The sequence below is a fragment of the Prionailurus viverrinus genome, chromosome A2, assembly GCF_022837055.1.
Source record: "Prionailurus viverrinus isolate Anna chromosome A2, UM_Priviv_1.0, whole genome shotgun sequence".
Lineage (NCBI taxonomy): Eukaryota > Metazoa > Chordata > Mammalia > Carnivora > Felidae > Prionailurus > Prionailurus viverrinus.
Genome location: NC_062562.1, coordinates 159,137,860 through 159,162,715, shown reverse-complemented (window position 1 = coordinate 159,162,715; position 24,856 = coordinate 159,137,860).

Sequence of the window (24,856 nt, the reverse complement as noted above, 5' to 3'; positions counted from 1 at the left end):
CTTCAAAATTCTCTCCTCATTAAACTTTTGAATATCTTCTTTTATGGCAGAGGTCAACAAACTTTTCTTTAAAAGGCCAGATAGTAAATATTTTACATTTGTGTACCATATTCTGGCTTTTGCAACTACTCAACCCTTGCCATTATAGCATGAAGCAGCCATAGACAAGCAACGAATGGGCATGGTGGTGTTCCAATGAAACTTTATTGACAGGCAACATGTCGTATGTGGCCTGAGGGACATAGTTTGTTTATCTCTCTTTTATGATATACCAGGAAGTCCCAGCACCCCAAGCTTCTTGACTATGGAATCTGGGTTTAAATTAACAGCCCCTCGGGGCGCCTGGGTGGCGCAGTCGGTTAAGCGTCCGACTTCAGCGAGGTCACGATCTCGCAGTCCGGGAGTTCGAGCCCCGCGTCGGGCTCTGGGCTGATGGCTCAGAGCCTGGAGCCTGTTTCCGATTCTGTGTCTCCCTCTCTCTCTGCCCCTGCCCCGTTCATGCTCTGTCTCTCTCTGTCCCCAAAATAAATAAACGTTGAAAAAAAAATTAAAAAAAAAAAAATTAACAGCCCCTCCCACCGGGAGAAATTGAAGCCAACTGGATGGCAGGTTAGGTAACGTCAGCCTTCGAGAGCAACCTTTCTGATCTCACCTAAATGTTTTACTATTGGGGTACAATATCAAAAAACTTAGAGACCATATTTTAATAGCAAATACTCTGTAAGTATGAAGTATTAAGATTTTTCATGTATAGTGTTCATAAAGAGTGGGAGCAGGGGGAATAGCCATCCAATAGCTTTTCCAAAGCTATTGGATGTAAGCCATCTCAAAATGTCAGTGCTGACACATGGCAAGATGAAACATTTTTTATGAATTTTGTTCCTGGGATGACATGATGGAATCTGTTATTGCTTATTAAAAGCAATAATGATGCCTCTCAATTTCACACACCTAAACACGCGATTTCTATGATCCCTCTTGCACTCATGATCTTCCAAATGAAATACTTCCTCTTATATAATATTAATGATTAAGCAATCAGCTCTCCATGTGCATTTAGTTGATTGTGTGTTCTTCATTATCTTGCATATCAGTGCTATCCATCTTCAATAATAGGTATAGATCATACCTGAAGGTCACATCTTTTTATCTTGCACTGAATACAACAATGCCTAAAACAATGCTCAGGAAGATGATCAGCCCTGGCCTAGATGATTGTGATTTTCTGTGACAGGGACCCCTCAACGTGACAAAAGGAGAAAATAAGGTCATCATTCTACCTCTAGACAGACCTTACAATACTTCAATCACTCCCAAACAGGTAACAAATTCCTCTACCCATTTCTGCTGGGATATTGTGAGTTGCTTATTCTCTTTTACAGGCAATTGCTTTTCTTATGCACTCCTGTCATCATTACTGTCTGAGTAATGTTAATGCACCCTCACTCTTGTAATCTATTGCATTTTTGCTTTAATGATTTTTCCCCAAAACAAATATTGAGACTCAGGAATCTTTGACTCTTGTCCCGCCCTTCCATTTACTGCGTGTGTCACTTTAGGCAAATCACTTCTCCTTTCTGAGCCTTAGTTTTCCATCTACTGTAAATAGTCAATTACAACACTCTCTAAATTCGTGAAATCCCTTCAGTGGTGTTAAACCACTTGTTCTTTCCTGCAAAGTTTAACACGCCTAGCTACAAAATGAGAAGGGTTTAAAGTTGAGATTAACTTAATCTTTACCTTATGTTTTTCTCACTTGACAGTATTTCCTTTAGACCCTATGTAGTATTCTATTTTTTTTAATAATATAGGTGATGTATTTGACATGTTGACCACTTCGTCTTTGATTTCCATGATATACACTCTATCTTTTCAGGTGCCCTTTTCTAGTTCGTCATCTAGCCTTGCCCTCGATATTCATATTCCTCAGGGCTCTGTCCTAGATTTCTTGCTCCAGTCACTCCATACGATCCTCTCAGTCAGTCATCCACACACAGGGTTTCAAGGGCCATCCACGCATCGATGACTGCTACTCGACATCTCCAGCTCGTATCTGTCCAAAGCGGCACCCCTTCCTTCTGCAAGGTATCTCCAATCAGATGTGATACTAGCACCTCCAATGCTATTTACCTAACGCTGAACTCATCAGAGTTCCTGCTTCTTCTGTGTGGCCTGTTCTTATTAAATGTCACATCATTCTCCCAATTGCTCAAACCACAAACCTGATGTCACCTTTTCATACTCAATTCTCAATTCTTACATCCAGCTAATATCTCTGGACACTGTGTCTGTGAGAAGGTATAAGCGGAACGGTTTTGCTTTTGGATCATATGACAGGTCATCATGGACACAGCCCCACGCCAGAGAGGATATGAGGTTTTGGTCCATATGCAAACAAGTTCATGAATTCATTTTTTAAAAGTAGAATTTACACATTCAAACACCGTAGTCTTCTCTAAATTTGAAATGTATTTCCATGCTGAATTAGTGAGATGATGGAAGGGAATTCTCATCCTGCTGATTGGCTGCATTTATTTTTTTTTTAATTTCATATGAACACACTCCAATCCAACCAGAAATACTTTTACTTTTATTCCAGTCAAAACAATAAATGATGCACATTTGATCTAACTCTGGTTGTTTGAAAGAAACTATCTGGAAAGAGATCCTGTGAATTGAGGTTTGTGCCCAACTAGAGAACTACAGAAAAATTCTACTTTCTGTTAGCTTATAACATTCAATTTCCTTCCTACGTATAAGACCAAGGATTCGTTACCCACATTGATCCATTCCATGTCAAGTGACTGCAAAATTTCAAAAACACAAATAGAAACAAAGCTCTGACTCATACAGTTTCTCTCTCCCTTGTTTGAAGTTTGAGTTTCCTTCCGCTATAAGAAGCTCATCAGAAAAATATTTACATAAGAACATGCATGAAAGTATTTTCAAGCATACAAATGACAGTCACAATGAACAAGATTTAAAAGGTTTTTTATTTTAATTTTTACAAAGTTTTTATATGTCCAAGGCACTCATTTAAATACTTTATGAATACGGTTAACCCTGACCTAAACATAAGATAGGAAACCATCAAAATCCTAAAGGAGAAAACAGGCAACAACCTCTTTGACCTCGACCATAGCAACTTCTTACTAGACGTGTCCCTGGAGGCAAGAGAAACAAAAGCAAAAATGAACTATTGAGACCTCATCAAGATAAAAAGTTTCTGCACAGCAAAGAAAACAATCAACAAAACTAAAAGGCAGCCTATGGAGGTCCACCTGGGTGGCTCAGTTGGTTGAGCGTCCAACTTCAGCTCAGGTCACGATGTCATAGTTCGTGAGTTTGAGCCCCGCGTCAGGCTCTGTGCTGATGGCTCAGAACCTAGAGCCTGCTTCAGATTCTGTGTCTCCCTCTCTCTCTGCCCCTCCCCTGCTCATGCTCTGTCTCTCTCTCTCAAAAATAAGTAAACATTAAAAAAATTAAAAGGCAGCTCATGGAATGGGAGAAGATATTTGCAAATGGCATATCAGATAAAGAGTTAGTATCCAAAATCTATGAAGAACAAATCAAACTCAACACCCCCAAACCAAATAATCCAGTGAAGAAATGGGCAGAAGACATGAACAGACACTTTTCCAAAGAAGAGATACAAATGGCAAACAGACACATGAAAAGATGCTCAACATCACTCATTATGAGGGAAATACAAATCAAAACCACAATGAGATATCACCTCACACCTGTCAGAATGGCTAAACACAACAGATGTCAGCAAGAATGCTGAGAAAGGGGAAACTTTTTTCTCTGCTGGTGGGAATTCAAACTAGTGCATCCACTGTAGAAAATAGTATGGAGGTTAGTCAAAAAGTTAAAAATAGAACTATCCTATGACCTAGTAATTGCACCACTAGGTATTTATCCAAAGGATACAAAAATGCTGATTTGAAGGGGAACATGCAACCCAATGTTTAGAGCAGTGCTATCAACAATAGCCAAAGTATGGAAAGAGCCATCTGATGAATGGATAAAGATGTGGTATATATATCCAATGGAATATTACTCGGTGATCAAAAAGAATGAAATCTTGCCACTTGGAACCACATGGATGGAACCAGAGTGTATTACGTTAAGTGAAATAAGTCAGAGAAAGACAAATATCATATGATTTCATTCATATGTGGAATTTAGGAAACAAAGATGAACATAGGGGAAGGGACAGGAAAACAAGATAAACACAGAGAGGAAACCAAACCATAAGAGACTCTTAAATACAAAAAAGAACTGAGGGTTGCTGGAGGGAGATGGGCAGGGGATGGGCTAAGTGTGCGAGGGGTATTAAGGAGGACACTTGTTGGGATGAGCACTGGGTGTTATATGTAAGTGATGAATCACCAAATTCTACTCCTGAAACCATTATTACACTATATGTTAACTAGCTTGGATTTAAATTTTAAAAAATACAGTTGGCCCTTGAGCAAAGGAGTTAGGACCATTGACCCTCCCATACAGCAAAACATTGCATATAACTTTTGACTCCCCAAAACTTAACTACTAATAGCCTACTGTTGACCAGGAGCCTTGCCAATAACATAAACAATTAAAACATACTTTGTACGCTATATGTATTACGTACTGTATTCTTACAATAAAGTATGCTAGAGAAAAGAAAATGCTATTAAAATCATAAGGAAGAAAAAACACATTCACAGTACTGTACTGCATTTTTTTAAAAAATCCACGTATAAGTGAACCCGGCAATTCAAACCTGTGTTTTTCCAAATGTACTAATTTATTTAATAATCAGAATAAGCCTGTAAAACAGATGGTTATAAAGTCTGTAAAATGAAACAGTACTCTGTTACAGATTAAGAAACTGATGCTCAGAGAGGTAACTTGCCTAAGATAGCATAACCAGTAAGAAGTACAGAGCTGGGATTCAAACCCAGGTTGTCCAGCAGGAGAATGCACTTGCTTAATCATAGTGTCACCGTCAGAATATTTCTTAAGCTGACTTCAATCAAACACGACTGACCCATGCTATATTTCTTGGGGAATTTTCAGGATAGTCAACTTACTTTATCTGAATTTTTGGATGTATAGTGAAGCACTATAACAATCTTCACAAGCTGTATGCAAATTATTCCTGTACTCTCTCCTTCCTTCTATTAGGCACAGGAGAAATGGTTTCCCCGCTATCCAAGTATCTGTCAGAAATTAGTTCCTAGAAGATATACTTCTGTCTTAAATTTCACTTCAACAAGATCAAGGTGATATTCAAAGATGAGATTATTTAGAAGTGGCTCAGGACATAACAGCACTGGAAATGAAATGTAGTCAAAGTTTCTGAAAAGACTCACCAAGAACAGAAATTTGGTCCTAAAAAAAGAAATGCTTAGAAATGCGGAATACACGCATTAATAATTCACAAAGAAGTCTGTAGCAATACATAAAATGTTCCTAACCAGAACCTGGCCATGTGGCTTTAAATGAATTTGGGGAATATTTTTATAAAGATCAGGTGTGTTTGGTCTGTGAAAGACATCCACACAAGGGCATTTGTATCAAAGCAACACGCGTTCTAACATGTGTTCCTAATGCTGACGTATATCCGAACTCAAATGAATCTTAGGGACAATGTTCCAGTTTTGGACATTATTTCTGATTCTTAAACGGGTATTTTCTATTTCTCTGTTTTTCCATTTCTATTTCCCTATTCCTCTACTGTGCAGGAACTAAGATCATTTTGTAAAATTTAACCAAGACCATCATTTAAGTGATGTGATTAATAATAGGCCGAGGGAACCAGATTGGTGGGATATAATTACGCGTTCAGATATAAAATAGGTAAAACGAACTCTGAGATATTTACTAAAAATGCTACGATATCATTCCTCTTTGGCTTATTAGGTTTCCACAAACTGAAAAGGTAGACTCATGTGGGCTTTGTTCATTTTGCATTTCTTGTAGACAACATTTTTGCTAAATAAACAAAGTCAGCTCACCTGGACACCTCATACGTGTTTCTTCTCTATCAAATAAATTTGAGGCTCCAGTTAAGCTTCTTCAGTTCCTTACTGAGCGTGTCTTGCAGAATGGCCTTGTGACTGACAGGTGAGGTCAAATCACCCTGCTATCTCTGCTGCCATCCCAGAGGCCACAAGCACCTCTTACACATCCACACTGTGATTCCTGTCACTGCCACCACATGGCTGGTGGCTCCCTGCATTACAGAAAAAAATAAGGTAGACAATTCATTTTTCGCCACATATAAGGGCTTCAGAACAATGGGACGAGTTTGTAATTAAGTCAGCATTGTCTTATAAAACCTAATTCAAAGCTAATAAATTCCCTAAGACTTCACTCAACCCAGAAGTGAATTTCACTCCAATACCTCTGTAGAGAGAATTTTAAATTACAGGCTTACTCTTAGTTAAATATTCTTGACCGTCGGGACTTATTTAGATCATCATTAGACAAGCTGGTGCTCAGTAATTTCACTGGTTATCTCTACTTCTTTTACAGAGCTGATCACTTAGAGTGTGATCTCCCTAGAAGAGTCCACAGGGGGTACACCTGCCTTGGGTGGAAGAAGAGGCAGTGCCTTAAAGTGCTCAGGTTAGAAAGGAATGGGCAAGAAGGAGAGGGGTAGGTGCCACGTTACCAAAGATGCAGAACACTAATGGTGGACGTTTCAAGTAACTTAACTTGAAAGGCAGAGTGTATGAAGACACAGGTGAGGGGATAGGGTCGTGGAAGAGGTGGGGTGAATGACTGGAACAGCAGACCACCCCCCAAAAATAGTTGACCGAAGTACAGAGTTTGGAGTTTATCAGGAAGGCTATGAGAAACAGCTGAGAGTTATTAAGTAGTGAACTAATAGGACTGATTGGGATTTGGGAAGAACTCCTCAACAACAACGTATAGATTGAGTTGAAGGGAAGTGAAAGACACTGCAATGACTCAGAGGAAAAAAGAAAAAACAATGATGGCCTATATGATAAGCAGTGACAGTAGAGAAGGAAGGAGAAAGCATTCTAGGAGGTACTGCAGATATGGGATAAATAAGACATCAAACTGGTTATGAAATCAGATGGAAAATGGAAGAACAGTTATGTCTGCTACCACTCTGGTCTGGTCATCGCTGCGGATCCTGCTGCCCTTCATTAGGAGAAAGGATAGGAGAGGAAGAGTAAATTTAGTAGATAATGAGAGAAAAAATTGATGAGATCTAAATGCGCTGAGTTTAGTTACACCATCGGATCACCTGGAGAGGGGGGATAGCAAAGAACAGTGGCTAAAGAAAGCAAACTTTCCATTAAATGGGTCAACTGTAATAGTGCTTGTCTAATTAAAGCAAGTTAAATTCCCATAGGGTGAATGCAAGTGCTAAATGAGCTAATATGTAAAGGTTCATAAGGCCAGACCTTATATGTACGTGTTATCTGGTAATATTATTTACTTTCTTTATTTTTATCCAACTGAAGGCACCCAAGCAGTTTTAGATGGGTTCTAAACCTCAGTAGAGAAGTGTGAGCCAGAGAAAGAATTTTGGGAATCATCATCACATTGGGCAGTGTTTCTCAACCATGACTGTGCATCAGAATCACCGAGGAGCATTAGAAAATGTCCTTGTCTAGTACTGTCCCTCTCAATATTACAGGGTATCATAAGTCCTTCCGCCTCTGGTGATTCAGATGTGCAGCCAACGGAGAGCCCAGGTAGGTGGACACGGAAGACGGCATCACATGCTGGGTGAGCTCTCACTGAAAGAGTAGGCAGAGTGACAAGAAGTCTTCATGTTCAAGATTTCCAGACCAAATCCATCACCTTTCCAACATGACCCACTCTTTCTCCAGACTCGGTAATGTTGCTTATCATAACGGGACTATGGACAAATGCAAACCACAATAGGATAGGGAAATGCAAAGATGCTAGAATCTACTGTCTTGTACTACCTGTTATGAGATGTTGTGGGAAAGCCAGCAACTACCCCCACGATCAGTCGTGCTGAGGCAAAATTCAAGCAGGCTTTCAGAACTCTGGGCACTAGAGAAGATTCCAGGGGTGAATCTTTTGTTGAGGGTGAACTGCCCCCAGGCATGTGGAAGCAGGCAAAAGTTCTAGAAGCACCATCCAGCTGGTAACAGCAATGGTGGCAGAGCCTCCGTCACCCAAATAGCGCATTTACACCCTGGGATCATTCGCAGACGGGGAGTGGGATGATGAACAGTTTTTCAGATACAAGAACGACAAATGTGAGGGCTCCCTCCTCGCATCTGAAGGGAGTTGTTTGTACCAACAGCCTGCTTTGACCTGCCCCTCCAGGTGGTCCACAGGAAATGACAGATCCAGATCCATGCTCTTTGAAGAGAAGTTCCCAGAAAACCAATAGCATGTGGAATCAGGCCTATTCTGACATGAAGCCACCAAAACTGAGTAATGACAGCAGAGAAAGGACACTTCCTCTTTATGTCCCAACCCCTTATACACGTAGATGAAATCACAGGCTAACTGAGGCAGCACCTTCACAAAGACCACCATTCTTTAGGAGCTTTATCTAACTCTTCCTTGAGTTGTTATATGTAGAAGAAGCAAGGCTCAAGTAGGAAGAACTACGTTATAAACACGTCTAAATCTAAAACCAGTATTTTTTCCCTCAATATTAGAGGGTATACTTGGAAACAATGAATACAATGGCCCAGTTCGGCTGATTGTAGAATAAAAACATGAAACAAACTGGAAATAATGCTGGGGAAATGGTTTGGGAGATGCCTTTATGCCCTGAGTCGCAAAGTAACACAGAGTAGAGTAAGAGGGAACAAAGACGGGGGTGGAGGGGAGGCGTTCCATTTTATGTGGCACTATTTGATAAGGTGGCTTTTCTGATAAGGGGATCCTGGAACCAGACCAGAAGAAGTAAGAGTGAGCTGTGTGGCCATGTGGGGAGAGATCAAGAAGAGTAACAAGTGGAAAGTTCCCAAGAACAGAAAGAAGGCTGCCAAAGCTCTCTTGACCTCATTTTGGCTGCTAACTGCCTACCTGTTTTTCTTTCATGAATAGCTACATTATTTATACAAAATTAGCGTTTGGTTTCATTCTGGTTTTGATAGATACCATTTTTCACAACATGGGGTCTTTGGGAAAAAGAAGAAAAAACAACAAGATCCTCCCCATCCCTTTTGTCCTCGGGAAGATTAGAGCCAAAATAACTGTTTAACATATCTACCACCACCATTCCTGTCTCCTAAGCCCTACTATCATTTTTTAGTAGACCAATTTTCTCTTTTATTGTCTGTCGACTGAGGATATATGGGAGCAGCCCTTTATTGTTATATGAAGCATTCCCTGCAATTTGGGAAGGCTGAGTTTTCTTTCTTGTACTTCTAATTATGAAAGGGAACCTGGACACAGCATGATCAAAGATGTCAAACAGCCGTGATGAACACATCTCTGAGACTTTTGATTCATTAAAAAGCACACTTTGCCCCTCCCTGAGTAACAGCTTCTGAGAATTTCTGTAACACAGAGATATTCTGACCAGCTTAGAGTTTCATACGTGCAAAGCTTCATCATCTCCGCATTTTGAATAGAAGCACAGAGTTATGTGACTTTCTGGATGTGTTAAAGGGCACAAAACACCTCAGAGAAAATTGTTTCTTAGAGCTTCTGTGAAGCTAGCAAGAGTTTCAAGTTTACAGGTGTCTTTTCAAATTGGGAATATTCGAAATGTGATCCTTTTTCCCCCCATCATGTCACTGTAGGTCTTAACTCCCTTTACTCTCTTGATATTCTCTCTCTTCAATCTAACTTTGGTCCAACAGCAACTCTTCATAATTTACAACCCTCCTAAAAACAAGGGCAAAGGAAATCTAGCAGTATGTACTGTTTAACAGAGCATTCTCCCTTGCCTCTGATGAAGTTAAGTTTCCTGACAATATAAAAATAGCATGATCAAAGAGAAAGGTATGGTCTTGAATTCAACCTTGACCTAATAATTGAACTTGAACCAAGGCCGGCTTCAAACCACGACAACGTTGGTAAGATAAGGCAGTATCATATGACACGATCCACAAGACAGCTAGAACTTCCCTGATCAAAACACAAACCTTTTCATAGATGCTCCAGTAGTAATCCATTCCTTTGGGTTACATGTTACTTTATCCCCACAGTTACCTGTGAGCACCATCTGTGAAAGTGTATCCGTGTGGAACATGGATCCTTTTGACTCTAGGCAGCACTTGTCTCTTGGATACTTGAGTAATAGGACACAAGTTTCTTTATAGAAAATAGGACACATTTTCTTTATAGAAACTAGCAGGCAAGGATACCTAAGTGGAGGAAAATGCCTGTCAAACCACACTAAATCCATTTTTTCAATGTTTATCCTAGAGGCAGCCCTATGAGAGAGTGAACGGTTAAGATTCTTGCCTTTCTACAGCCTCAGTGTAACCGTTGAGGATGGGAGAAGGGAATTGGGCACCTACTGAGCCGGCTTCTCATTTAGAAATACAGACACAGGGCCAATATGCCCAGCCATTTTCATCAAATTAAATCTGAACGGAACACCCACTTGGATGGTTTCAGTCTATAGTAATTTTAAGTGCACGTTTTATGTCTTCTCTGACACAGAAGAGGACTGCAATAAAAAGGTGACAATTTGCCACTTGCAGGCAAGTGAAAAGCAGAAAATTACTCCAACCTGGCAGAACAGGTTTTTTGAAAATAATATTAGGATAGCTGCCTTAAAGAAAGCAACAATTTGAGGGTCTAAATCCCAAAGAATAAAAGGCTGTACAAGGTAAAGGTTGTGAGATAATTGCCCATAACCATAAAAGCTTCTGTAGCATAAACATTTCTTTTGCTTTGTTTTCTTTGCTCACACCATGTGTCAGCAAAAGACAGATTATTATGGTCATTATTTTGTTGCCTTCTTCATTATCCAAATGCTTTATAGACATTGATTAGTTAACAGTACGATCCCTGCCAGAAAGGTCAGTATGATTAACCTGAAGGCAGAGCTGGAGTTCCCCAAGGTTAAGTGATTCATCCTTCCCTCCAAGGAGATCAGTGGAGGACAAGGTCTCAACTTTAGAGTTCCTCTGTCTGAAGCTGCTCCTATCCTGGCTGACATATGTAATAAAGAAAACACTTCTTCTTCTCTGGCATCACTTCTTTCTGGCCAGAAAGACTGGAGATTGTACACATCTAGTGGTACAGAATTAAATGTTGGGACACCTAGGTGGCTCAGTCAGTTTAGCGTCCAACTCTTGATTTTGGCTCAGGTCATGATCTCATGGTTCATAATATCAAGCCCCTGTTGGCCTCCAATACTGTGTGACAGTGTGGAGCCTTCTTGGGATTCTCTCTCTCTCTCTCTCTCTCTCTCTCTCTCTCTCTCTCTCTCTCTCTGCCTTTCCCCCATGCAGGCTCTCTCTTTCTCAAAATAAATAAATAAACAAACACTTTTTTTAAAAAGAGTGTACTTGACAGAAAGAGAGAGAATGAAATGTTATCCTGGTGAGATTCTCTATTCAATTAGGGTAGATACATATGGGTAAACTTTCCAATCTGCAGCCGGTGGAGGAGTTTCACATTAGACTTCTTACATCCTCCTGAAACAATTTGTTTATTTTCTAAGACTTTACTGAGATCCCATCATGCTCCCTAGACTCCAGGGATTTAAAGTGAATCTGAGACTCGAAGTCCTATTCTCATGAGGCTTACTTTCTGGGGCGGGGGGGGGGGGGGGGGGCGGTGCTGAGACTAACAATAAAAACATTAAAAAACGAGAATCATAACAAATAATGTAAGAGCAGGGAGAAAATCAACATAGCCATGATGATGTGTAACTGTGCCTGGGTGATTTTTAGATGGGGTATGCAGAGAAGGGGTCTCTAGGAAGGCGGCCTTCAAAGTAAATGGCAAGAAGGAACTTGGGAAGAGGAAACCAAAGAGCATCCTGGGAAGGAACGAAAGCCAAAGAAAAAGTCTTATGTGGAAACGAGCTAGGTAAGACCTAGAACCTGAGTGCAATTCCTTGTGTCTGGGGGATGGTGAAGAGCTGGGAAAAGGGAGTAATTTAAGGTTAGAAAAATTGGAGGGCCAGAATGTGTTCGTCAGAGAAAGGATTTTGGAGTTTATTCTAAGGGCCTTAGGAAACCACCAGAGAGCTTTAAGTGTGGATGTGACAAAATCTTGTTCCTGTTTATAAAATGTTACTTTGGCTGTAATTTTTCAGGGAAAAGAGCAGGTGGAGGGAAACCAGTTAGCAGGCTGCTGGATGGCTCAGATGAGACATGGTGGCAACCTTAAATAGGATGGAAACCCTGGAGACGGAGATAATTGGATGGACTTATTTAGGTTTTGATGGTAGAGTTGTCAGGATTTGCTAATAAATATGAGAAATCCAGACAGTGTGGAATCAGAGACAACTCCTCTATCTGCAGGTAGAAAAATGAAAGAAAACCATTAGTGAGTGTTGAAATCTAAGGCTTGCCAAAATGCACTTCCACTTGGAAAATGCAAAGAAAAAGAAAGTATCAGGAGGACCTCACATAGCCTGGGAGGTCAGAAAAGGCCTCTTTAGGAAGTGACTTATAAACAAAGGTATGAGAGACTTAGCTGGAAAAATGCTGTGACCCTCACTGGGATACAAAGTTATAATTCATATATCATACGCAACCATTTACTGACTCTAGCCATTATGTCTTGTTCTTCAAATTCTGGAGAGACAGCCTCTGGTCAATTGGTTGACTGGCCCTAGGGCAGGTGGCTAGTCCTGGTCCATTCAGTGGTGGCTTGGGGAAATGAGCATGTGTCACGGGGCTTGCAGTTTCCAAGGACTGAGGGAGAGACCATTGCACTAAAAGAGAAGTTGGGTATGACAGGCAATTGACTTATGTGTCTAATATAATCTTCCATTCACCTTTGCATTCACCGAGCTTAGCGGAGTACCAGGCATAGGAAACACTCAGTGTCAAAGGATTAAATGAATAAAGCAATTAAAGAGCCAGGAGGAAATTTGGGGCTTCTCTTAAGTAGTAAGGAAATCTATTTCCCGGATCCATCACAACCATCTTTCAAATGGACTACTTCCACTCCCACCATCTTTTGAAATCATGCCTCACTAACAGACATGATAACAATATTAGGATAGACATGGTTCAGTTATTATCGACAGCCGAAATTTCTCACATCTGAACCCAGTCCTTCTCAAGCTTTCCCGAGCATAAGAATCACCTTGGCCAAATTCTTAGATCTCTCTCATTTTAGTACAGCCAGAGTAGAATCCAAGAATCATCATCCAATATGAATCATCATCCAATCCAGCAATTCCCTTTTGGCCTGTATATCCAAAAGAAGTGAAAGCAGGATCTTGAAGAGATATTTGTATACTTATATTCAAAGCAGTGTTAGTCACAACGGTCAAATATGGAAGAAACTCAAATTTCCGTCCATTAATTCATGGATAAACAAAATGCAGTATGTACATACAGTAAGATATTATCAGCCTTAAAAAAAAAAAGGAAGACCTTGACATAAATACAACATGGATGCACCCTGAGGGCATTATGCTGAGAGAAATAAGCCATTCACGAAATGACAAACACTGTATTAATACAGTGTTTAATAAGCCATTCACAAAATGACAAACACTTCTCTGAGGTATCTAGGCTACTCAGATTCATAGGGATAGAATATAGAATGGTGGTTGCTGGGGAGGGTAGATGCAGAAATTGTTTAATGGGTATAGAGTTTCATTTTCACAAATTGAGAACGTTCTGTAGATTGCACAGTACCATACATATCTGTGACACTACTCAACATCACACTTGGAAATGATGAAAATGGTAAAATTTATGTCTTGCGTATTTTACCACAATTAAAAAGTAAAAAACAATAAAAGAATATGAATTTCAACAATGATCCCAAGTGATTATTATGTGAGGACATTTGTTTTTGAGAAATACTACCCTATAGTCCACCTTTTCCCACATCCAGTCTACTGCATATTAAAACAGTCTCACGGATTCTCTCTGCCTTCCTTACCATTGCCACTGACTTAATTTAGACTTCCTCACCCAACAGTCATGGGTCTGTTTCTTCTAGCTCGGAACTCTCCCTATCCTGGCCCATGCTTTTCTTTAAGCCATGTCATTTTCCCAATACAATGATTTCTGTCTAATTTAGATAGACTATGATTCTGATAGAATAGTAAAACAGAATGAAAGAAGGCCAAAAACTGGTGTGGAAAATGGTCCAATGACTACAAAAAGTTGCAAAGTTTATATGTTTATATTTGAATTATAGACGTGAATTCTATCTTTTCTATGGTTTAACCTCTTCAAACCTGAAGTCTTTTGCTTAATCTGACCTGAAAAAGAATCCTATTTCTTTTCTTCCTCTTATATACCAAACTACAAACACTGCCCCCACCCCCCAACGCGGTCCTCGGTCGTTTCAGCATAACGTTTTGCCACAAACGTGTTCACCACATAACTAATTGCCCATGAGGCAAATTTGCCAGAAAAGATAAGAATAAGGAAGAATAAAAGAGAGGCACTAAAAAGGGTACAATGAAACATAATTTAATAAAATTACTTCTCCATTTCTTCCTTCATTAAGGGAGGTATCAGTTTTCCAAACACTAGGATTCATATTTGTGAGGGAGCTTTTGTAGGGTGCTGCAAAAGTCTTCTACACTGTTGTCTGTTCTTGGCATATTGTCATGTATCCACTGATGGCTGTTCCAAAGTTCCATGGGAAATGTGGAAGAAATGCTAGCACTGTACTACATTTGTAACTGAGTTTGTTCATTGTAACTGATATATTACCGCTTTCTGGTAGCGTCTAGTATGCAATCTGGCTTTACACTCTCTTATTTCGCACTCACAGTGAGTTTAATCACCATATTTCCCATCAAGTCGATCTACGTGGTTGTTACCATGTGCTATTTTAAGATCACCACGTCTACTCATCACCGTATGGACCATTATGAGGGCTTACTGAGGTTTACATAATATAAAAATGGGAAATTTGTCAATGAAGAAATGAAAGCAACTGTCAACCAGTTATTTTATCTTTTATGGCAAAATTGCCTCACAGCCAACTAGTTATGCTGTGAAAACGTTTATGGCAAAAATGCTTCCAACAAAGACGTCCACATCAAAGATATTTACGGCAAAAATACCAGATGTATACAGACATACCTCATGTCCTCACTCACCCAACTCCCCATGTTTTCCAGAGACTCTGTTTCACCTGGCCTGATACTCTCTGAAAGGAAATAAAAAATGAAATTCCTCAGGAATCCTGGTTTCAAACCAGTCTTTTCCACAAACTGGCTGTGTAAATGCAAGCAATTTTCTTAGCTTCTCTAAGATCCATTGTTTCCATGTGTAAAGACAGAGAACTGACTCAGATTAGTGGCTTTCAAACATTTTGATGACCACCCCCTATAAAAAAGAGGCTTTACCTGGCAAAGAAGTTGCACAAAATTTCCGCACTGCTAACACTTAACTCTTACTGCATATGATGGACACTGATATTTTACCTCCCAATATGTCCTATTATATCCTGTATTTTTTCCTTAAAAAAATTATGGTTGCAACCCTAAATTGATTTCATAACACTCTACCCGATCATAACCCCAATTCGGAAAACACTGATGTTGATGATCTTTATGGTTTGCCCCCATTCTAATGCTCTATGATCATATATAAATATGGGATTTCTTTTGCATATTTGGGTGTTTTCCCCATGTGTATATTATCAAATTTACAGATAAATTCGTGGAGGAGAAATAGTTTCCTAAGATTCTCTGACAACTCTAATAAAACAGCATAGATACCTATTGCAAATTCTTAAATTAATAATGCACACATTAAAAATAATTTATTTAACAAAAACATAAACCAATAGAAAAGAAATTAGATGCCTTGTCTCATTTTCTCGCTGAGCCACGTACAGCTTATATCCTAATTCTTCTTACCACGATTAAGCAAGGAGCACTACAAAGGAAGGGACATCCCTTCATATCGTGGTTAAATCAGTGGTTCTCAACCCTTACTTGACTTTAAAATCACCTGGAGAAGTAAAACAATTTCCTGACCTCGCTCTAAACTATTAATTCGGAATATAAAGGGTCGTACTGATTATCAGCATTTTCAATCTGTCCAGGGCAGGGCTGAGAACAATTAGACTAATTGATCCAACATAAAGTCACCATTCTCTGGGTATCCAGTTAAGTCCAATGACAGAAACTGATCAGTGTGATGGCAAACACTGTTGATTCAACATTCCCTTTTAATCCCATGCCTCTATAGTCTTCGCTGTTGTGGACTCGGTGTGTTGCCCTCTCGAGAAGATTCATATGTTGAAGTCCTAATCTCCAAGGTGATGGCATTTGGAGGCCTCTAGTGGGTAACGAGGTTTAGATGAGGTCATGAGGTAGGGGCCCCATGATGGGGTTAGAGGAAAAGACAGAGCTTGAGAAGGTGGCCACCTGCATGCAAGCCGAAAAGAGAGCTCTCACCAGACTCTAAAGATGCTGGCAGCCTGCTATCAGTCCTTCAGCCTCCAGAAATGTGAAGATTAAATTTCCATTGTTTAAGCTACCCAGGCTACGGCCTGAGCCAAGACGTTCCTCTAAACTCCATGTTAATCTTCTCCTCATCATCTTCATAATCCAGAGCTGACAACCATTATCTGTTGCAGATTAAGTAAAGAACATCTTTAAAGTCCCAAATCTCCTTTGCTGCTGCTGCTGAGGTCCTCTAACAGTTCCTATGTGCCAATGTCACGTGAGATGGGTCACTCCAGAAACTTTTCTGGAAACTTTTCTGTCAGTCATACAACTCACTCTGTGGGGGGTAGACCCCCCTCTGTGGGGTCACCAGCTGGGAGATGCGTCATTTTGAAGAACTCATGGCTGTGCGTGAGGGGTAGGAGTAACAAGCATCCCCTCACATAGGTAAATGTCCTGAAGGGTGAGCTGAGACAGCACAGGCACCTGGGACTACAAACAAACAGGCAGAAATGGCGACAGGCTAAAGGGTGGTGATTGGGCTTTTGATAAAGCCTAACTTCTGGGTAAATTACATATTAAAGGAAAAAAAAACAGTGAAGAGAGAACAGGGAGATCAGAGAAAACTATACCAAAAAGTAGTTCAGTGAAAAAAGGTAACAAACATTTATTTTGAAGGGTTAAGGTGCTTTTGGGTGTTGCTCTGTAGACTTGATTTTATAATAGCGATTAGCTTTTCTCAATAATCACATTAATTGAATTTTGAGACCTAATAAGAGGGTTGTTTTAAATTCATGAATCTTCATTTCAGATGAATCCATTAGCTTTTGTATGCTTCCTTACTGCCACCTGGTGTCCGTTAATAGATTGCAAGGGAAAGGCAACATGGAAGGCAACTAACTTCCCATCGCGAGATCAAAGCTGTAGACTCATCAGTTTAATTAGCAAATACCTTTGATGTAGTTCAATGAGCTGCAAATATAATAAAGGAGCATCCCCATTCGCTAATACGGCTTGCTCTGGCCTTCAGAGACTCGTAGAAGAGCTTCCTTTTGGGATTAGGACTTTTTGTAATGGTATTAAAGTATATTTTAATAAAGTATCAGGGCAAAGAGGTATCATTCTTATTTCATCGTCATTTTGATTACTTTACCTGGCAAAACAACAACAACAACAACAAACTCTGGGGCAGGCAATCTGCTTCTGAAGAAGGTTCAGAGAGGTGTTCTGACGCTTAGGCACCACTCTTGCTTTCTGTCCTCCGCATCGTGTGGACAGGACTTCACTCGTGTTGAGTTGGCTCGAATCTGGAAAACAGTAAATGTGGTGTAGCCAGCTCCTTAGTGGCAGTGCATAGACAATTACTGTAACTGCTTCTTGAATGGTAATAAAAATTCCACAAGGGTTTGTTATGGTGAAGCAAGAACTGGGCTTTTCTTCTCCATTCTGACAAGTCTCTACCAGCTTGGAAAGTACCAGTAGACACTCTAGAGAGGTGGATATAGTTGCTCTATAGAGAAACAAGAGCCAAGGGAAGAGCTACACTGAATCATGCCTCATCTACTCTTGCTCTGTGTCGCTGCCCCTTATCCATTAATATCTGTGCCACTGGACAAATACATTGGATCTTACAGCACATGCATGTGCGTGTGTGTGTGTGTGTGTGTGTGTGTATCCATATTCTCTTCCTATCAATCTCACACCAAAGTGGTAGCTCCATCTACTGTCCCACATACACATTCCCATTTTTGTTGTTGTTGAATTTTTACTGAACTATATAATCCACAAATCTAGGAACCATTGAGACAGTCAATGAAAATAACAGAATGTGAAAGAAATTAGCTATTTCAGAGCCTTAGTCCCTTTGGTCTCTCACCAATATGAGCACAATCTGTTAATTACGAAGTGTAGAAACAGGCCCGCAGCTACTGGTGAGATGCTAGGCTGGAGAAAGGGGTGGCTGGTGGTGGGGCCGGGAGGGCTGGTTCATGAGAAATGGGAAAGCATGCATTGCTGGAATTTGGGAAGGGAAGCTGAAATGGGAGCCCAAGGAAAGACTGATTCACAATTTTGCTTAGAGATGGGCCTGTACTTGGCCTTTTATTGCACGGTGATCTGTGAGCACAGGTTTATGGGCATGTCTTCAACAAGAGACAAATTTGGGAAAGACAAACATTGGGTAGCAGAGGCCCAGGTAACTAAATGTGGCTCCTACTCTCTTCTTACCTCTTAGGTTTTATAGGTTTGTGACATCGATTGCTAGTTTTTTTATGTTTCTCTTCTTCACACTTCTCTTTAATCCATAGGAGAGTTAAGGCTTATGAAAAAAATGAGAAAAATATTTCATCAGACGCTGAAAAATTTGCCTAGCCATTAAAATACATATTCAAGTCCTTCATTCTGTTCATTTAGACATTTAATATTTCTTAAAGCAGTGCCTGATTATTCAAGAGATGCTTATCCTTTTCAAATATTTGCAAGTGTCTATTGTTGGCAGAATTCTGACAGCTTCTAAAGCTTTAGCAAAGCTCACCAACTTGGTTTAATTCAGGAAAAGCCTCATTAACTTAACTAGATCAGAGAGCCTCTCTGCCAAAAATTAACCTATTTAGCACAGAAATAGTTCCTCTTTACCTGTAATTGTCATCTCTCCCAGATCACTGCAGTCAAACTGTCACTTTTTTTTTCTCCACCCACAAAGACTGACTCCTTCAGCTCCGAGAATGATCTAGCATTTTATTATACTGGGATCACTAAAAGGGCCATGTACATGTTTTCTCAATTATAATCTATGCTGTCCCAAACATAGCTTTTTACTCCAATGTGTTTTGTATCTATCTTTAAAAAGCCCATTTTTAGTGCCAATGCTAAAGTTCTTTAAGTGATATTTATTTCAGGTCTTTCATTTAAGATGAAGAGTTACTGCTATTTAAATAAAACAGAGGGTGGCACAAAAACAGACACATAGACCAATGGAATAGAATAGAAACCCCAGAACTAGACCCACAAACGTATGGCCAACTAATCTTTGACAAAGCAGGAAAGAACATCCAATGGAAAAAAGACAGTCTCTTTAACAGATGGTGCTGGGAGAACTGGACAGCAACATGCAGAAGGTTGAAACTAGACCACTTTCTCACACCATTCACAAAAATCAACTCAAAATGGATAAAGGACCTGAATGTGAGACAGGAAACCATCAAAACCTTAGAGGAGAAAGCAGGAAAAGACCTCTCTGACCTCAGCTGTAGCAATCTCTTACTCGACACATCCCCAAAGGCAAGGGAATTAAAAGCAAAAGTGAATTACTGGGACCTTACGAAGATAAAAAGCTTCTGCACAGCAAAGGAAACAACCAACAAAACTAAAAGGCAACCAACGGAATGGGAAAAGATATTTGCAAATGACATATCGGACAAAGGCCTAGTATCCAAAATCTATAAAGAGCTCACCAAACTCCACACCCGAAAAACAAATAACCCAGTGAAGAAATGGGCAGAAAACATGAATAGACACTTCTCTAAAGAAGACATCCGGATGGCCAACAGGCACATGAAAAGATGCTCAACGTCACTCCTCATCAGGGAAATACAAATCAAAACCACACTCAGATATCACCTCACGCCAGTCAGAGTGGCCAAAATGAACAAATCAGGAGACAATAGATGCTGGAGAGGATGTAGAGAAACGGGAACCCTCTTGCACTGTTGGTGGGAATGCAAATTGGTGCAGCCGCTCTGGAAAGCAGTGTGGAGGTTCCTCAGAAAATTAAAAATAGACCTACCCTATGACCCAGCAATAGCACTGCTAGGAATTTACCCAAGGGATACAGGAGTACTGATGCATAGGGCCACTTGTACCCCAATGTTTATAGCAGCACTCTCAACAATAGCCAAATTATGGAAAGAGCCTAAATGTCCATCAACTGATGAATGGATAAAGAGATTGTGGCTTATATACACAATGGAGTACTATGTGGCAATGAGAAAGAATGAAATATGGCCCTTTGTAGCAACGTGGATGGAACTGGAGAGTGTTATGCTAAGTGAAATAAGCCATACAGAGAAAGACAGATACCATATGGTTTCACTCTTATGTGGATCCTGAGAAACTTAACAGAAACCCATGGGGGAGGGGAAGGAAAAAAAAAAAGAGGTTAGAGTGGGAGAGAGCCAAAGCATAAGAGACTTAAAAACTGAGAACAAAGTGAGGGTTGAGGTGGGGGGGAGGGAGGGGAGGGTGGGTGATGGGTATTGAGGAGGGCACCTTTTGCGATGAGCACTGGGTGTTGTATGGAAACCAATTTGACAATAAATTTCATATATTAAAAATAAATAAATAAAATAAAAAATAAAAAAAATAAAAATAAATAAATAAATAAAACAGAGGGAAGTTGCTGAAAGGCAATTTTTTTTTGCTATTAATTCATACAATAATTGGAAAGAGAAAAGTAGCATGCATGAAAAGCAGTATTTGCACTTTATTAATCTGTCATCATTGAAGAGTGGGGAATTGTATAATATTTGATTCTTTATTAATACTTATAAAGGCAATATATCAAATTTGAATATTTTTGTTCACTTTCATCAAATTGGGTTCTCATTGCTTTCTTAGCAGTACTGGCTTAAAAAGCTTAAGTTATATTTATAAAATGAGCAGTTACGTGTTTTATTGATGAGAAGAAATTAAGTTGAAATGTAGATATGTTACTAAGAATCAGAATGAGCTAGAAGGCAATTTAGAGAAGATATAATGGAATTCTCATTCTGACTCCTCACTTTATTGTTTCACAGCTGAGGAAACTGAGTCCCAATGAATTGCTTAATTCTACAGAACTAATCTGTCAGGGAAGAGTTTACTTCATTTTTTTTAAGGAAGCCAGTAATGTATATTGCCTTAGATTAGGTGCTACAAAAGCATAGTTTATTTTCAAACCCTATAAAAAAAATGAGAAAACTCAGCATCTTCTGTTTTAGAAATACTATTTGCTAAGGTCTTATGATTATAATATTCTTTACAGATAAAACAGATAATAAATGAAATCATTTACTCAGTTCTTCATTAGCATTCATAATAAACATGAGATCAATATTTTTGACAATATTATCAACTGAGTTGGTCGGATTTTTGTGTTGCTGAATAGATTTTTAGTAAGTAATTGACCCTTGAGATGGGATCATATTCCCATCCAAACCTAACATAGGCAGAAATACACAGGAACCTCCACAATCAAAGAGAAAACCCTTCAACCTTGAGCCCCAGAGGCAAATCAAAGCCAGACCAAAGGGCTTACAGTGACCTACCTCTTTTTGAAAAGAGAAATAACCTAACTCCCAGCCCACACCTTGCAAAAGAAATGCTGTATCTGTGTCGGTCCCGAACAAACTGCTTCTTTCTGTAGCTTCAGGCTTTATTATCCCCAAGAATGGCTTTTGAGAGCTATCACAGCATTTATTATTTGGCCTTCTTTCTAAAAGTTTCAGATCCCCAACACTTAACTCCATCATCTAGTATGACTTGATGTGTGTTCACCTGTAGATGAAACGGACTTTCCCAGCTTGAATTAATACAACAGGGTTGAGACGAATCCTGGGCTTTTGTTTTAAAAACTTCCCTTTAAAGGATGGAGATAAATTACAAGAAAAATCAGAATAAAGTCATTCAAAACTACAGGGAATAAACTCCAGAAATGTACTGTATAGCCCTGGACCTGTACATTACTATCTTGTACGCTTACAAATGGGCCAAGAGGGTAGATCTCTCATATTACATGTTCTTATCACAATAAAATAAAATTCAGTAAAAGGTGGGGAAGGAAACACCCTTTGAATTTGCTCCGACGAGTGAACAGTTTCCACCAAAAGAAACCCTTTAGAATCACAAGACCACGACCTGAGCCAAAGTCAGACGCTTAACTGATTGAGCCACCCAGATGCCCCAACATTTTTCTTTTTTTTCATGATTATTTATTTATTTTTGAGAGAGAGAGAATGAGAGTGCAAGTTGGGGAGGGGAAGGGAGAAAGGGGGACATACAGAATCCGAAGCAGACTCGAGGCTCTGAGCTGTCAGCACAGAGCCGGACGCGGGGCTCGAACTCAGGAGCCATGAGATCATGACCTGAGCCGAAGTTGGACACTCAAATGACTGAGCCACCCAGGTGCCTGATTTTATACCCTTTGCCTAAAGAGAGACACTTGCTTAAGTAATTGACCCAAACCAAAAGAAAAGTGTTTTCTTTTTCTCTGCAAAGTAAAGGAAAAAGTTTAATTTGATTATACTAGAAATTCCACTGAAATTAAAAAGATTTTAAAACTCACTTTCATGTATTTTGAGTTTTCAACTCTGCCTTTAAACTTTCAGCTGGTGTTTAATTCCTTTTCTAATGAGGGAGTAAACAAGAGGAAATTAGAGGTCATTCACATAACAATTTAAATATGATGAGACATTTTTATTTTTCCTTATAAATTCTTAAATGTCTTAGTGCACTGAATCAATTCAAGGCTACTCATTTGTTCCACAAATATTGTCTGAATGCTCATGCCTGGCAGTGTTCGAGGCTCTGAGATTACAGTGGTGACCAAATGGAGAGTATCTTTTCCTTCATAAACCAAAATGGAATGAGAGAGTGAATATTAAGTTATTAATAATCAAATAACTAGGTGATCCATACTAAAAAATTCAAACTACGTGTCTGAGATGGTGAAAAAAATCCCTAATTTAGATTTGGTGATAAGAAAGGATCCCCGAAGCCAGTACCACTTATACCAAAACCAAAGGAATAGTCAGATGACCAAAAGAAAAAGGGAGAATGTTCCAGGCAGAAGGAGCCTGAGGTGGAAAAGATTAGGTTTGTCCAGAAACTGAAAGTACAGATTTAATAAAATAGTGATTTTGAGGGAGAAAGATGTAAAAATAAGGCTCAAGTGTGAAAAGCTTCTATTATATGGAAGGATTTTGGTTTTTATTCTAAATGCAACAGAGTCACTAAAGAGGTTTTACAGAGCAGGAACTCAATCCTGTCTTTAAGGGGTTTTTTTTTTTCAACGTTTATTTATTTTTGGGACAAAGAAAGACAGAGCATGAACGGGGGAGGGCCAGAGAGAGGGAGACACAGAATCCGAAACAGGCTCCAGGCTCTGAGCCATCAGCCCAGAGCCTGACGTGGGGCTCGAACTCACGGACCGCGAGATAGTGACCTGGCTGAAGTCGGAGGCTTAACCGACTGCGCCACCCAGGCGCCCCAAGGGTTTTTTTTTTTTAATGTTTGTTTGTTTATTTATTTATTACAGAGAGAATGCATGTGTGGGGCAGGGGGAGAAAGAGAGGGAGAGAGAGAGAGAATCCCAAGAAGGCTTCATGCTGTCAGCACAAAGCCCGATGCGGGACTGGATCTCACGAACCAAGAGATCATGACCTGAGCTGAAATGAAGAGCCAGAAGCCTTAACTGACTGAGCCACCCAGAAGCCCCTGTCTATGTTTTTTTTTTTCAATTTTTTTTAACGTTTATTTATTTTTGAGACAGAGAGAGACAGAGCATGAACGGGGGAGGGGCAGAGAGAGAGGGAGACACAGAATCTGAAGCAGGCTCCAGGCTCTGAGCCATCAGCACAGAGCCCGACGCGGGGCTCGAACTCACGGATCGTGAGATCATGACCTGAGCTGAAGTCGGATGCTTAACCGACTGAGCCACCCAGGCGCCCCTGTATTTTTAAACTACTTTGTTTTATCCAGGTCTGTATTAAGTCTTCCATGAGCTCTAGACACCTGTGCCTTTATGGACACCTTCCTCCATTTTATATCTTATTTATATATTTATTTTATACAAAATATATTATTTTTATGTGTGTATATATTTTATTGTATTTTTATAAAAAGTATACCTATGGGGGCGCCTGGGTGGCGCAGTCGGTTAAGCGTCCGACTTCAGCCAGGTCACGATCTCGCGGTCCGTGAGTTCGAGCCCCGCGTCGGGCTCTGGGCTGACGGCTCAGAGCCTGGAGGCTGTTTCCGATTCTGTGTCTCCCTCTCTCTGCCCCTCCCCCGTTCATGCTCTGTCTCTCTCTGTCCCAAAAATAAATAAACATTGAAAAAAAAAAAAATTAAAAAAAAAAAAAAAAAAAAGTATACCTATGAAGTAGTGTATTTATACACAAAGTATAAATATACGTATATATGTTTTGTTACTGTGTCGGTATAAAGATGAATATAACCCAGGCTGGGCTATATTTTGTTTATTTTATATAATCCTGGCTGTATTCACTTATTCCTATATATTTTATATGCAAATTCATACATATAATCGCACACACATTTCATTTTATTTAT